This window comes from Rhinopithecus bieti, unplaced genomic scaffold (genome assembly GCF_001698545.2).
Source record: "Rhinopithecus bieti isolate Rb0 unplaced genomic scaffold, ASM169854v2 scaffold_39385, whole genome shotgun sequence".
NCBI classification, from domain to species: domain Eukaryota; kingdom Metazoa; phylum Chordata; class Mammalia; order Primates; family Cercopithecidae; genus Rhinopithecus; species Rhinopithecus bieti.
This window is the reverse complement of record NW_016816111.1, coordinates 170,738-185,133: the sequence shown is the minus strand read 5'-3', so window position 1 is coordinate 185,133 and position 14,396 is coordinate 170,738. Positions and strand designations below refer to the sequence as shown.

The following is a 14,396-nucleotide window of genomic DNA, read 5'->3' as shown; positions in this document are numbered from 1 at the left end:
CAGACTTTGCCAGTCAGTGAGGAGATGAATTATATTTCACTTTTATTTAGTTTTAATTATTTTGGTATCTGCGATGTTATATGTTTTAAATGCTTACTTGCCCTTAACATTTTTCTTTTTTTTTCTTTTTTTTTTTTTGAGACGGAGTCTCGCTCTGTTGCCCAGGCTGGAGTGCAGGGGCCGGTTCTCAGCCCTGTGCACGCGCCGCCTCCCGGGTTTACGCCATTGTCCTGCCTCAGCCTCCCGCGTAGCTGGGACTACAGACGCCCGCCACCTCGCGCGGCTAGCTTTTGTATTTTTTTTTTTAGTAGAGACGGGGTTTCACCGTGTTAGCCAGGATGGTCTCGATCTCCTGACCTCGTGATCCGCCCGTCTCGGCCTCCCAAAGTGCTGGGATTACAGGCTTGAGCCACTGCGCCCAGCCGACAAATGTTTCTTAAAAGACTTATGGTCTGTGTTGATGTTAATGTTGGAGGGGTATAATGAGGCATGTCCAACTCCCATCTCCCACTGTGGCCTGAACCGGTCTTTCAGGTTAAATTTTAGGGTGTGCTGGCCAAGGAGGGAATCCATTTAGATGGTTGCAAAGGGCCTTCTAATTTTATTTTTGGTTTATACCCATTAACAGTCACTCCTCATTCCTCTTTCACCTGAGCCCTTGCAACCACTGAACTACTTTCTGTCTCTATGGACTTGTCCATTGTGGACACTCTATACTAATGGAATCACACACTGTGTAGTCTTTTGTGTTTGACTTATTTCACTTAGCATAAAGTTCATGTTGTCATATTAGCACTAATTTTTATGGCCAAATATATTGCATTGTTTAGATATAACATATTTTGTTTGTCCATCAGTTTATGAACATTTGGGTTGTTTCTACTTTTTGGTTATTATGAATAATGCTTCTGAGAACATTTGTGTACAAGTTTTTTTGTGGACATGTTTTCATTTCTCTTGGGAGTGGGATTGCTGGGTCACATGGTAAATTATAAACTTCTTGAGAAAGTGCCAAGCTGTGTTCTCCAGCAGTTGCACTATTTTACAAACTCATCAGCAATATTTAAGAATTCTGATTTCTCCACATCCTCACCAACACTTCCTTTCTTTTTTTGATACTGAGTCTCACTCTGTCGCCCAGGCTGGAGTGCAGTGGCGCGATCTCGGCTCACTACAACCTCTGCCTCCCAGGTTCAACCAATTCTTCTGCCTCAGCTTCCCGAGTAGTTAGGATTACAGGTCCCCACCATCATGCCCGGCTAATTTTTGTATTTTTAATAGAGATGAGATTTGACCATGTTGGACAGGCTGGTCTCAAACTCCTGACCTTAAGTGATCCATCTGCCTCAGCCTCCCAAAGTTCTGGGATTACAGGCATGAGCCATAGTACCCAGCCTTATTATTATTATTATTTTTAAATTATAGCCATCCTAGTGGGTGTGAAGTGATAGGTCATTGTAGTTTTGATTTGCATTTCCCTAATGACTAAGGATGTTTTCACGGCTTATTGGCCATTTGTCTCCTTTGGGGAAATGTCTGTTCAATATCTATTCAAATCCTTTGCCTTTTTTTTTTTCTTTTTTCTTTTTGAGACAGGGTTTCACTCCAGCCCAGGCTGGAGTGCAGTGGCAGGATCTCGGCTCACTACAACCTCCGCCTCCCAAGCTCAAGTGATTCTCCTGCCTCAGCCTCCCAAGTAACTAGGACTACAGGTGCACATCATTGCACCCAGCTAATTTTTGTATTTTTAGCAGAGACAGGGTCTCACTACATTGGCCAGGCTAGTCTTGAAGTCCTGAACTCAAGTGATCCGCCCACATCAGCCTCCCAAAGTGCTGGGATTACAGGCATGAGCCACTGCACTCAGCCCTTTGTCCATTTTTAATTGGGTTATTTGCCTTTTTATTGTTGAGTTGTCAGAGTTCTTTATATATTCTAAATAAAAGTCCCTTATCAGATGATTTACAGATACAGATATTATCTTATTAGATGATTTATAGATATTTACTTACCATGATTTACAGATATTTACTTCCATTTCTCAGGTTGTCTTTTCACTTTCTATGTCTATCACTTGATAACGTCCTCTGTTCCACAAAAGTTTTTAATTTTGATGAAGTCCAGTTTTGTTTTGTCTTTTGTCACTTGTGCTATTGTCATATCTAAAAAAAAAAAGCACTCATTTTTATAACTGCATAATATTCCTTTACAAATGTAATCTATTTAACCAGGACCCTCTAGATAGACATTTAGATTAGTTCAGTTTTTTCACTATTGCAAACAATGCAGCAGTAAACTTTCTTGAACACATCATTTTGCACACAGCAAGTATATGTGCAGGAAGAATACCAGAAGTGGGAGTGTCAAGTTAAAGAGTATTGTTCTTACAATTTTAGTAGCTAATGTCAAATTTCTATCCTTAGAGATTATACTGACTTAGACACCCACCAGTGGTATGAGAGAATGACTCACACGGTGCTTTTTAAAAGCTTGGAATTATTTGCCTGTCAAAAATGGGGGGATATGCCATAAGAATCCTGATTTTTGCTTTCTTTTGGAAAATCAGGTCAGCATTTCTGCATAGCCATCGAGCTGTGACCCCACCGTTGAAAGATCGTGTGCTCTAATTCACCACAGTCCCTGCCACTCCCTAACAGCCTCCCCAGCACAGGCCGAGGGTCAGATGCCACTTAGCATTGTGCTTTCACAACTGTTTTCTGCATCTTATTAAAAGCAGGAAAACAAAAGAGGCTGAGATGACATGTGTTTCAGGAAAAGAAAGACCAAGTATATCTCTTTGTGGGAACAAAGACAATCTCATGTGTTATATACAGATACTCCACTCACTTGGCTCACATTTCCTGCGTGGCCACGGTGGGCATTTGAGTTCAAGATTTCTGGTTTAGGTTACTGAAAGCCTCTGAACTAATCTAAATGTCTACCTAGGATTTTTGAGTAGGCAAATGCCCTTCAGAGCTGCCTTCCTGAAAGGTATTTCTGGCAGACATCACGGAGGGTGTACTTGAAGGCAGAGCATGCCTTGATTAAAAAACAGATGTGGGATTGGGTGCGGTGACTCACGCCTGTAATCCCAGCACCTTGGGAGGCTGAGGCTGGTGGATCACCTGAGGTCAAGAGTTCGAGACCAGCCTGGCCAACATGATGAAACCCCGCCTCTACTAAAAATGCAAAAATTAGGCTGGGCGCGGTGGCTCAATCCCAGCGCTTTGGGAGTCTGAGGCAGGTGGATCACCTGAGGTCAGGACTTCAAGACCAGCCTGACCAACATGGTGAAACCCTATCTCTACTAAAAGTACAAAATACAAAAATTAGCCAGGCGTGTTGGCAGGCGCCTGTAATCCCAGCTACTCAGGAGGCTGAGGCAGGAGAATTGCTTGAACCCAGGAGGTGGAGGTTGCAGTGAGCCGAGATCATGCCACTGCACTCCAGCCTGGGTGACAGAGAGAGACTCTGTCTGAAAAAAAAGTTTAAAAAGAGGTACATAAAGAGGTAAATGCAGGACATGTGATGGTGTCCGTTTCTAGTAGACAGTGGAGATGTCACCAAGATGAGGAAGCAGAACAGGTTGGGGGATGCTGATGTGCTTTGAGGCTGTTTTAGTCATCTGTGATGTGGTAATTATTATCTCTAATCCAGGCCCTGGAGACCTTCCTGAGCCCCAGAACCTTACCTTCATTCAGGGAGGTCCATCACGGCAGTGGGCCTCCCTTTTTGTCAGTCCCAGCATGGATTCCAGGGTAGCCTCCCATTGGACAGGCTCAGCGTGGGGGAGAGGGGTATGTTGATTGGCCAGACCCAAATCACCTGTCCACCTCTGGAAGTGTGGCAGGGAATCTGGCTCAGCCAAACTCCTCAGACCAAGTGTGGATGAGGGCCATTTCCCCACAGGAAACCTGAGCTTTCAGGAAGGTGGATAGATGTGGGTCAGCAGAAATAACAGATGTGCCCGACTGTTTGCGCCCCTCTGCCACAAGAGCAGGTGTGGTTAAAAACTTTGAGGAGCATGCCCAGGCGCGGTGGCTCACGCCTGTAATCCCAACACTTTGGGAGGCCAAGGCGGGCAGATCACGAGGTCAGGAGATCGAGACCATCCTGGCTAACACGGTGAAACCCTGTCTGTAAAATACAAAAAAAAAAAAAAAAAAAAAAAATTAGCCAGGCGTGGTGGCGAGCGCCTGTAGTCCCAGCTACTCGGGAGGCTGAGGCAGGAGAATAGTGTGAATCCGGGAGGCAGAGCTTGCAATAAGCCGAGATTGTGCCACTGCACGCCAGCCTGGGCCACAGAGGGAGACTCCATCTCAAAACAAACAAAAACAAAACTTTGAGGAGTGCAGTTGGATTGTCCAAGTGGAGTGCTGCTCTGCTGATGTTACTGCCTCCCTTCCAGTCCCTTGCTCCTAAGTTTTACAGAGCCGCACTTTGGTTTCAGAAACACCTGAGTTTGAATCCAGCTCTGTCACATGGAGGCCAGGGCATCCTTTCTTGTCTGTGCTGTGTGCTGGGGTCAGAGCCATGAGCACAAGTCCCAGCCTTCTCTGATGAGGGAAATCTGTGACAGGCACTGAGATGGGGGGCCAGCCCTGGGGAGCTAAGAATGGGCCCTTTGCCCAGCACAGGAAGTCGGGAAGGGGCCCTGGAAGTGACATTTAAGTCGGGACCTAATGGACGAGCATGTGGCAGCAGAGGGACCGTGGAGGCAAAGGACACAAAGCTGATGCAGGTGAGAGTGTGGCACATCTGAGGGCCATGAGAAGCCCAGAGGGAAGTGGCAGGAGGGAGGGGGTCACACGGAGACATGGAGACTAGAAAGTTAGGCAGGGGTGAGACCATGCAGGGCCCCAAGGCCATGGAGGTAGCCAAGACTGACAGCCCTGACCCGAAGTTCCTCATCTGTGAAGTGGGGATGTTCAGACTCACCTGGTTGCATTGTTTTGTGGACTTGAGGAATTTTATCTGCAGGGGCACCTGACACAGGATCTGGCCCTTCACCCACGCTGCAGCAGCTAGCTGCCCTAGTTAACGCTGCCCCCCGCTCCGCCCAGCCCCTGCGGTGTTCCAGCAGCATCTTCAGTGTGTGAACGTTTCTACCTTCATCTTGCTTCAAGGGGGACTCAGGTGATGCATCACTGTCCCTGGTTACAGGTGACAAAATAGGCTCAGCTGTGGGAGGGGCCTCTGTTTGTAGGACTCCCTGCACCAGGTTTTCCTTCTTTACATATACTCAGCTCTCTGATTAGTGCCAGCAGCCATGAGTAATCCAGTTCAGTCACCCAGTGCGTGGCTGGGGCATCCAGGAGGAAGCCTGAGTGGTGAAACCACAGCCCACACCCAAGACTGCGGCAGCCTCTGCCACAGCCCACACTCTCAAGGGCAGGCAGTTGTCTTTCTGTAAGACCCCCACCCTTTCCCCTTCCCTGCCTTCCTTGGCAGACCCTCCTGCTCCAGGTGTCATCTTACCTGCTAGGACAGTCTTGGAAAGGATGGATTGTCCCTGTCTCATGAAGGAAGGCCAGTTTAACAGATGAATCTGCCAAGAACACACTGTCACTTCCCAACAGGGGTATTGCAGGCACCAATGGGACAGGTTGGAGAGGAGAGTTTGGGACCAAGAACTCCCATGAGCCCTTAGAAGCCACCATAGAGGTGAGGACTGAATTGTCATCCCATCGGCTGGTGACCTTAGGCAAGCCTCATCCCTCTCTGAGCCTCAGTCTCACTTCTGCAAGATGGAGTAGTGATCTGTTCCCCTGTCATGCAGGAAGGAATCTCCCCAAGGCTGAAAGTGGGATGTTGATCTAAATCATGGCTGGTTGCAGGCACCTGTACACACACATTCACACAGAGACAACACTCTTAGGTACATGTTTACATTGACACACAAAGATCTGCACAAACACGCACAGAGATTTGCACAAGCACATACCCAGGGCACAGGTACGCACAAGCTACTGGGACATACACCCTAGGTACACACACGGGGACTTGCACACTCAAAGACAAATCCATACACAGGATGCACAGACACACACACACTCCTCCCTCCCTCCAGTGCTGCTGCCTGTTCGCTCTGCCTCAGCACACAGAGTGGCCAGGGCCACGTGCCTTCCTCTCCTTGTATCAGGAAAATCGGAGGGGATGGTCGCTGCCTGAAAGTGCCTTACATGCAGGGACTCAGGGTGAGCAGAGTTCACCCAGAGAGGCGAAGGCATCAAAGCAGTGGAAAGCAGTGGGGCTTGATGGGCAGGATGGGCTTTGTTGTAACTGACCTGCCCAGAGGACATGGAGGATCCAGGCCTCCAGCATTGACCCCTGCCTTGGCTCAGCCCAGTGTGGCATTTGCATGCGGCCCTCCCCTTGGGAAAGGGACTGCCACCGAGGCCAGCCTATGAATTGAGTGTGGTTTTGGTGAAGGAAAGGGCAGGAAGCCGCATCTGGGAAGTGCTGCCCATGGCTTCCAGAGGCCTGGCTGGGTGGCTGACCTCACGGCCAGATGGCTCCAGACACCTCTCGGGGCCTCACCCCTGCTTCCACCATTCAGCACAGCCAGGCTGACCACAGACCTGAGTGGGGGAACCTGGTCACATCCTGTCACCATGCCTGGAGTTCCACCATTGGTGCTGCAGTCCTCGGTGGTCCCAAGAGAGCCCAGCAGCTGAGCAAACACACTGAGGCTGACATCACCCATCCCAGAACATTCCCCAAGACCTGTGTTTGCCTGCCAGAAAGATCCCACGTCTGTGAGGGACACACACAGCACATGTCATCGAGATGTCAACCACACAGCCACACGCCCCTCCTCCTGGCCCTCTGCTCTTCTCTGGAATGGTGGCATCTCCAGGCTCAGCCCGGGGCCCTCTCCTCTGCGGGTTGTTCTCGCTGAGCTCCAGATCCAACACCCAGTTGTCCTAAACATCTCCCCGCTGGGCACCCTGAGAAGCCACTCTGCACAGTAACCAGAGCAATCTTTCAAAAAATAAATCAAATCGTGTTCCTGCTGCAGCTGCCCCATCTCATGGAATAAAATCCATCACCAAGGCTTGCAAGGCCCTGCCCATGAAGAATGAAAGGGAGATGGGAGGTGGCTGTCAGTGAAGTGCCCAAGTTCTCTGAGTCCAGGGTGTGGTGACAACTCTAGCTTGTCTGGTTTCCTGTGAGATCATCATTTCACCCATCAGTGATGTGCTCCCTGCCCAGTTTCCTCTCTCAATCTGCAGGAAGAGCCTATAGGAAATGACCGAGGGGCAGGTGTGGTCCAGGGTGAGTTGGGGTGTGGGCCATGTTTGGCGGGGCACAAGGTAGGGATTCTGCTCTGAACATCCCAGGAGGAGGGAACGGCCCCGGGGTGGGTGGAATCACACAGCGAGTCTTCCAGAAGCAAAATCATGAATCTCCATCTTCTCCCACCTGCCACCTGGATCGCTAGCTAAAACACAGGATACCCAGTGTTTTAAATTGGAATTTCAGATAAACAACAAGTAATTCTTTAGTTAGGTATGTCCCAAGTAGTGCATGCATCCTGTGTTTTTCTTTTCTAAGTCTGGCAAAACTACCTGGATGACCACATCTGCCTGCTCCTCGGCCTCTCAGCTTTCCCCCCACATCCACACAGAGGGATCCTGTAAAAACCCAAGTCACTTCACCTCCAGCCACTCAGGCCCTGGGTGATCTGAGCCTGGCAAGTTCTCTGACCTCATCTCCTACCCCCAGTGATGTGCTGGTAAAGTGGTACATCCCGTTTTCTGAGAAAAAATAAAATATAAAATAGTAAAGCCCTGATTGTAGCACTGGCCAATTTCGTTGGTTTAAATATTCCTTCCGTGGCTGATTGCAAGCTACCAGCATGACACACCAAACGCGGAGTTGGGAAGAGGTGCACAGTTGTCTCAGTGCAGGCAGGCTCCAGACTGCCCCTCCCTCCGCGCAGGGCCTTTGCACTGACTGTGCTCTTTGCCTGGATGTGCGCACCCCCAGATCCGTGCATGACTCAACCCTTCACTTCTTTCTGGACTTTGCTCCAATGTCTTCTCATGAAAGGAGAATTGCTTGTCTACCATAACCCTATATGCCCCCCATCCCTCGCTATCTCTTTGCCATGCTTCATGTTTTTTCTTCGTAGCAGTTCTCAAAAGCAAAAAAGGCATGTCACCCACTTCACTATTTCTCAGAGGGGGAAAATGTAGCTCTTAGAAACAAGCATCCTAGAACCGTCAGAGGTGCTTATATTCAGCAACATCCAATGTAAGAAACAGAACTCATGGATCTGGGTTTGTTTTTGTTTTGTAAGAGCTGGGGTCTTGCTCTGGCACCAAGGCTGAAATACAGTGGCGCCATCAGTTCACTGCATCCTTGAACCCTGGCTCAAGTGCTCCTCCCGCCCCAGCCTCCCAAGTAGCTGGGGTCACAGGCCCACACCACCACGCCTGGCTAATTTATTTATTGTATTTTTCTTAGAGTCGGGGTCTCGCTGTTTGCCCAGACTGATCTTGAACTCCTGGAGGCTCAAACGATCCTCCTGCCCCAGCCTTCCGAAGTGCTAGGATTACAGGCATGAGTCACTGTGCCCGGCCCCAAAATGAATGATTTTTAAAGACCTACAATTTTTTTTTCAGAATTTGGCCAGCAATTCAACTTGTCTGTCTACAAGTAAACTGGACTCCAATCATGTCATCATCTTCCCTGTGGAGACCATTGCTGACATTTACTGAGCCCTACTAGTAGGGACCTTATGATCCTCATTTTCCCAGAAGCTGAGACTCAGAGAGGTTAAGCAAACAGCCCAAGGTCACACAGCCAGTGAGAGGGAGAGTTTGGATTGGAACTCAGCTCTGTCTGCTGACTAACTCCTAGAAGAAGCTACTCCAAGCACTTTCTCCCGTGAGCTTCAGGGGTAAGGGGGACATGCCTAGTCCCTGAGTCATGGTTTAGAGAGGCCAGGGATTCCCGCAGCCCTTCAAATGACTTAACAGGAGAGTGAGATAGTCCAGGCAATGCCCTCTTCTCATTAATGAAGATTTTGAGGCCCAGAATACAGCAATGACTGGCCTGGGCTCACACTGCAAGTTGAGGAAAGGCTGAAGATGGACACTGGGAGCCCTCTATCCCACCTCCGGCTCTGCCTCAGACCCAGACTGGGTTATTCTGTTATGCTGCAGGAGGTGGATCCGAGTTGTCTCTCCCCATGTCAGACTCTAGGCCCTCCCTGTAGCTGGAACCCGAGGGCCCAGCCCCACTCACAAGGCCCCAGGGCCCTCCAGAGTGCTCCCCAAAGATCTCCACTCACACATTCACTCAACAAGCATTTAGTACATGATCCCAGTGCACCCACCCTCCACTGCATATGCTGGGACTTTGAGTCTGGCTGGGGAGACCAAGTCAGACCACTAGTGTGGAAGAGCTATGACCAAGGGGCTGAGGAAGCCCAGGGAGAGCCCTAGACCAAGTTGGGGATCCGAAGAAAGACATCCCAGAGGAAGGGGCATTTACCTGGCTCTTGAAGTTCAACAGGAAGCTTCCAGGCAGAAATGGCAGGAAGGACTTTCTAGAACAAAGGAACAGCATTTGCAAATGTGATATACAGAATGCTCCTGAATTATACACATAAAAAATGGTTGATTGGCCAGATGTAGTGGCTCAGGCCTGTAATCCCAGCACTTTGGGAGGCCAACACGGGTGGATCACTTGAGGTCAGGAGTTTGAGACCAGCTTGGCCAACATGGGGAAACCCTGTCTCTACCAAAAATACAAAAATTAGCTGGGCCTGGTGGTGGGCGCCTATAGTCCCTGCTACTCGGGAGGCGGAGGCAGGAGAATCGCTTGAACCGGGGAGGCAGAGGTTGCAGTGAGCCGAGATGGCACCACTGCATTCCAGCCTGGGCAACAAGAGCGAAACTCTGTCTCAAAAAAAAAAAGGTTGATTTTAGGTTATGTGAACTTCCCCTCAAAAAACAAACACACAACATTGTTGAGAACGTCATGTACAGGCGCAGAGGCCAAAGCGGCTCCATTTCTTTTTTTTTTTTTTTTTTTTGAGACGGAGTCTCGCTCTGCCGCCCAGGCTGGAGTGCAGTGGCCGGATCTCAGCTCACTGCAAGCTCCGCCTCCTGGGTTTACGCCATTCTCCTGCCTCAGCCTCCTGAGTAGCTGGGACTACAGGCGCCCGCCACGTCGCCCAGCTAGTTTTTTGTATTTTTTAGTAGAGACGGGGTTTCACCGTGTTAGCCAGGATGGTCTCAATCTCCTGACCTCGTGATCCGCCCGTCTCGGCCTCCCAAAGTGCTGGGATTACAGGCTTGAGCCACCGCGCCCGGCCCTGCGGCTCCATTTCAGAGGCGAATCTGCCATGCTGGCTTCTGATTGACCCCAGTTCCAGAAAGGCCTCTAAGATTTCTACTTTATGTACTGTCACTGGCAATGCTGATCAATTGTCCTACACACCCCTTCTGAAGCACGTATGTCCTTTCCCTATGCTATACATGCCCTGACTCTGGGTGTCACAGTGTGGAGACCTACGTGTCTCATGACCGCCCAAGACATAGCTTCTGTTCGTATGCCTCTATAAAATGCTTCTTTCTGAGAAACCGGATTTGTCTGCCTCTTTCTTTGGCCTCTCAGCCCACGTAGCTTCTGGTTTGCATAGACCTGCCCACCGTAGAACCGCAGGCATACAGTACTTCAAGACTGAGGGGAAGGGTGAGGTGAGGCCCAAGGAATCGTCAGGGACAGGCCATAAAGGGTATTGACTTAGCAACATTTGTGAAATTCAGCCAAGTGCCTGGGCTGTGCCAAGCATTTCAAGCAACAGGCATTCCAAGCGTGGCCCCTCCACTGAAGAGCCGAGAGGCAAAGACAGAAGAAAAGACCTATAAGGCCTTTGAGAGAAATGATTTAGGGACTCGGAGTTACAGGGACCCTGATTTGAATCTCAACTCTGCTTCCAACTCACTGTGATCTTGGGAAGTCAGTTTGTCTCTGAGCCTTGACTTCCCCATCTATAAAAGGGGGCTAGGAGGCCGGGCGCGGTGGCTCACACCTGTAATCCCAGCACTTTGGGAGGCCTAGGTGGGGCGGATCATGAGGTCAGGAGATCGAGACCATGGTGAAACCCTGTCTCTACTAAAAATACAAAATATTAGCTGGGAACGGTGGTGGGCGCCTGTAATCCCAGCTACTCAGGAGGCTGAGGCAGGAAAATGGTGTGAACCTGGGAGGCAGAGCTTGTAGTGAGCCGAGATCGTGTCACTGCACTCCAGCCCAGGCAACAGGGCGAGACTCCGTCTCAAAAAAAAAAGGGGGGTGGGCTAGGAGCACTGGTCTGGGGTGTCACTGTGAGGAGCTCAGAGCCACAGGTGCTCAGGACTTCATGGGGTGTAAAGAGAGGGCACGTGGGATTATTATCATTACTGTTGGTCTCAGCCAGCCGCCCTCTCTGCCTCTTACCTGAGACAGGAGGCAGAGCAGGACTCTGAGAATTCCCCTGCCCCAGGACCCAGGACGAGCTCCTGGGAGGAGGATCTGGAGACCCCAGCGCCGAGTCTGTATGCAGGATGCCTGCCCCTAGTGTGCACCCCAGGACTGCCCATCCCGAGTCTCAGGTCAGGCCCTGTTGGGCAGCTTCCTCTACTCCAGGCTGCTTCCCCTTTGCCCAGTGACACGAGCCTTATAGGGGTGGTAGGGAGGGGCACCGGAGAGGTTAAATCTGTGCCGCCGACAGGGCAGAGGCCAAACCCAGCCAGGGACAAGGTCCAGGCCTGCTCTGCAGATGTGGCCACTGCTGCTGCTGCTGCTGCTGCTGTTTGGTAAAGAGCGGTGGGTAAAGACCGGGCATGGTGGCTCAAGACCGGGCATGGTGGCTCACGCCTGTAATCCTAGCACTTTGGGAGGCCAAGGCGGGTGGATTGCCTAAGCTCAGGAGTTCGTGACCAGCCTGGGCAACATGGTGAAACCCCATCTCTACTAAAATACAAAAGAAATTAGTCAGGCATGGTGGCGTGCACCTGTAGTCCCAGCTACTCAGGAGGCTGAGGCAGGAGAATTGCTTGAACTCGGGAGGCGGAGGTTGCAGTGAGCCAAGATCACGCCATTACATTCCAGTCTGGGCGACAGAGCGAGACTCCATCTCTACAGAAAAAAAAAAAAAAAAAAAAAAGCTGCAGGTAGAGGACCTGGGGAATAGAGAGGAAGGGGGGCTGCCTTCCATCCCTAGAAGGCCAAGGGTCAGGGCCCCAGTTCTCTTAAAACCGGTAACCCAGTCCTGAGTTTGAGCAACAGGAACATGGGTCCAACACAGAGAAGGCGACAGGGAGCAAGGGTCTCGGTCTTCAGCCTGCAGGGAGGAGCTCCATGCAGATTAGACAGGACCCTTGAAGGCGCTGAGGGTGGACCACGATGACCAGGGCAGAGCAGATGGAGGGCTGTCCTCAAGGAGGCCCAGCTTCCTTAGAGATGAGTGAGCTCCCTGTCTAGAGAGAAAAGCAAGCAGAGCCGGACACCCACTTATAATGAGCGTGTGGGTGGGAAGTGGGGAGAAGACTGTGGGGCCAAGGGGAGAGGTGTTCAAGGAAGACTTCACAAGAGTGGGCTCTGAAGGCTACATAGGAGTTCTCCGGGCGGATAGGTAGATGATGAGCTAGGTAGAAGGAATGGCATGTGCAAACCAGGAGGCATGAAAAAGCAGGAGCATCCCAAGAACTACTTTAGCAACAAGAATTGCTGCAGTGTATACACCTACTATGTGCCCACAAACTTTTTAATTAAAAAAAAAAAAAAAAAAAGAATAGCTACAAATGTATGGAACTTTGACATATATTATCACATTTAATCCTCACAACAACCCCCTGGGTGTGATGAGGAAACTGAGACTGCGAGAGGTTAAAGGACTTTCCCAGAGTCACATAGGATTCCCCTGCAGGCAGTCTGATTTTGAGCTGGAGGGGCGAGGGGTGGAAGCTGAGCTGCAGAGGTCACAGGGGCTGGATGGAAAGAGATGCATGGTAGACCTGCAAGGCCGTGGGACCCGGAGCTGAGCTCTGAGGCCTCAGTCTCTTGAGGTGCAGGGTCCAGGCTGGCTGAGGCCTCCAGCAAGAAGGGCCCAGACAAATGGCTTTGCCAGGCCAGCATCTTCCTGGACACCGGGTGCTGCTGTGAGGGGGCCTTCATCTTCCAAGAGTGGGTGCTCACAGGCGCCAACTGCTTTGACAGGTGGGTGCACAGCTAGGAGGGGTGGTGGAGAGGGGCTCCAGGAGGGTGGCCCCCCAGCCTCTCCACCTCTCCAGCCTCTTCACTTCCCCTTTGCCTCTTCTCTCCACAGTTGGCCTTGGTCCCACTTCAGTGTGACCTTGGGTCCAGCTTGACTGCAGATGGACTCTTGTGAGATCAAGTCACCATGGGGGAGCTGCTGTTGTCCTCAGCAGGGCCCGAGGGCTCTGGGTTTGGTAGCCTGGCCCTGGCACAACTGGCAAGGCCTCTGTCGCTCACCAGTGCTGTAGAGCCTGTCCCCCCGGCCACCCAGTCCCACTGTTTCCTCTTCCTGAGACAGTTCTGCTGGGGCCAGGGATTTAAACCCGATTTCAGTAAGGGTGGCAGCAGAAGCCTGGGATGGTTGAGAGACTGGGGGAGGCACATGGCCAGGGTGCTTGGGACCCTGCAGGAGTTCTGGCCAGTTGCCTGGCAGCACCATGGCCATAGGCACATGCAGGGAAGAGGGCTGGCGCTGACACCTGCTCTGTTCGAGCCAGCTTCCAGCCTCACCCCTGCCCAGTGACTGACAGCCCTGCCTGCCCAATGCGCTGGAAGCTTCCCTGAGGGGACTGTGTGGGAGTGCACCAGAGGACAGAGCTGTACTGAGTGAGGTGGGAGCGAGGAATGTCTAGGAGCCCAGGAAGGCATCTGGAGGTGGAGAGACTTGGCACAGGCACAGGCAGGGAAGCTTGGCAATGTACGTTCACAACCAGCATGGCTGGACTGGTGCAAACCTGCTGGTGTCAGCCGGGCTGAGGGTCGGCCCCACCCCATTGCAGATCCCTACATCCCACCTCAAGAACTGCAGAGTGTCCTGCTGAGATCGCTGCATGTCAGCATCAGCAGACTACCTTCTCCTCCAACCTGACTGTCCTGACCTGAAGGACAGCCTGCCCAAGGACTTCCAGTGCACCAGGCTCTCCACTGGGCCCCCTGAACTGGTGGTCAGGATTCCAGCAGGCCCTATGCAAGTCCCTGAGACTCCCTCCCCCGAAGTCCCTTCTAATGCCACTAGACTTGTTAAAGTTAGGCCTGGTCACCCTCCCATCCTATCCTGGAGTCTTCCATTCCCCAAGAACCAGGGTTCGGGCTTATTTGCACCCCTGAAGGCCACCCTAGAACTTCCTACCCCTTGGGGA

At 51.2% G+C, this 14,396-nt stretch overlaps 1 protein-coding gene across 2 annotated transcripts in view; it reads right to left on the bottom strand.

Moving 5' to 3' along the window:
- Positions 1-2,119, bottom strand: part of MAPK7 (mitogen-activated protein kinase 7) — a 9,362-nt gene extending 7,243 nt beyond the window's left edge. Inside the window, exon 1 of one of the 2 annotated variants that reach the window (XM_017854375.1) lies at positions 2,013-2,119. The gene's annotated coding sequence lies outside the window, so the exon portion shown is untranslated. The remainder of the gene's footprint in view (positions 1-2,012) is intronic. The other variant, XM_017854376.1, reaches the window with a different exon arrangement.
- Between the last annotated feature and the right edge of the window lie 12,277 nt (positions 2,120-14,396).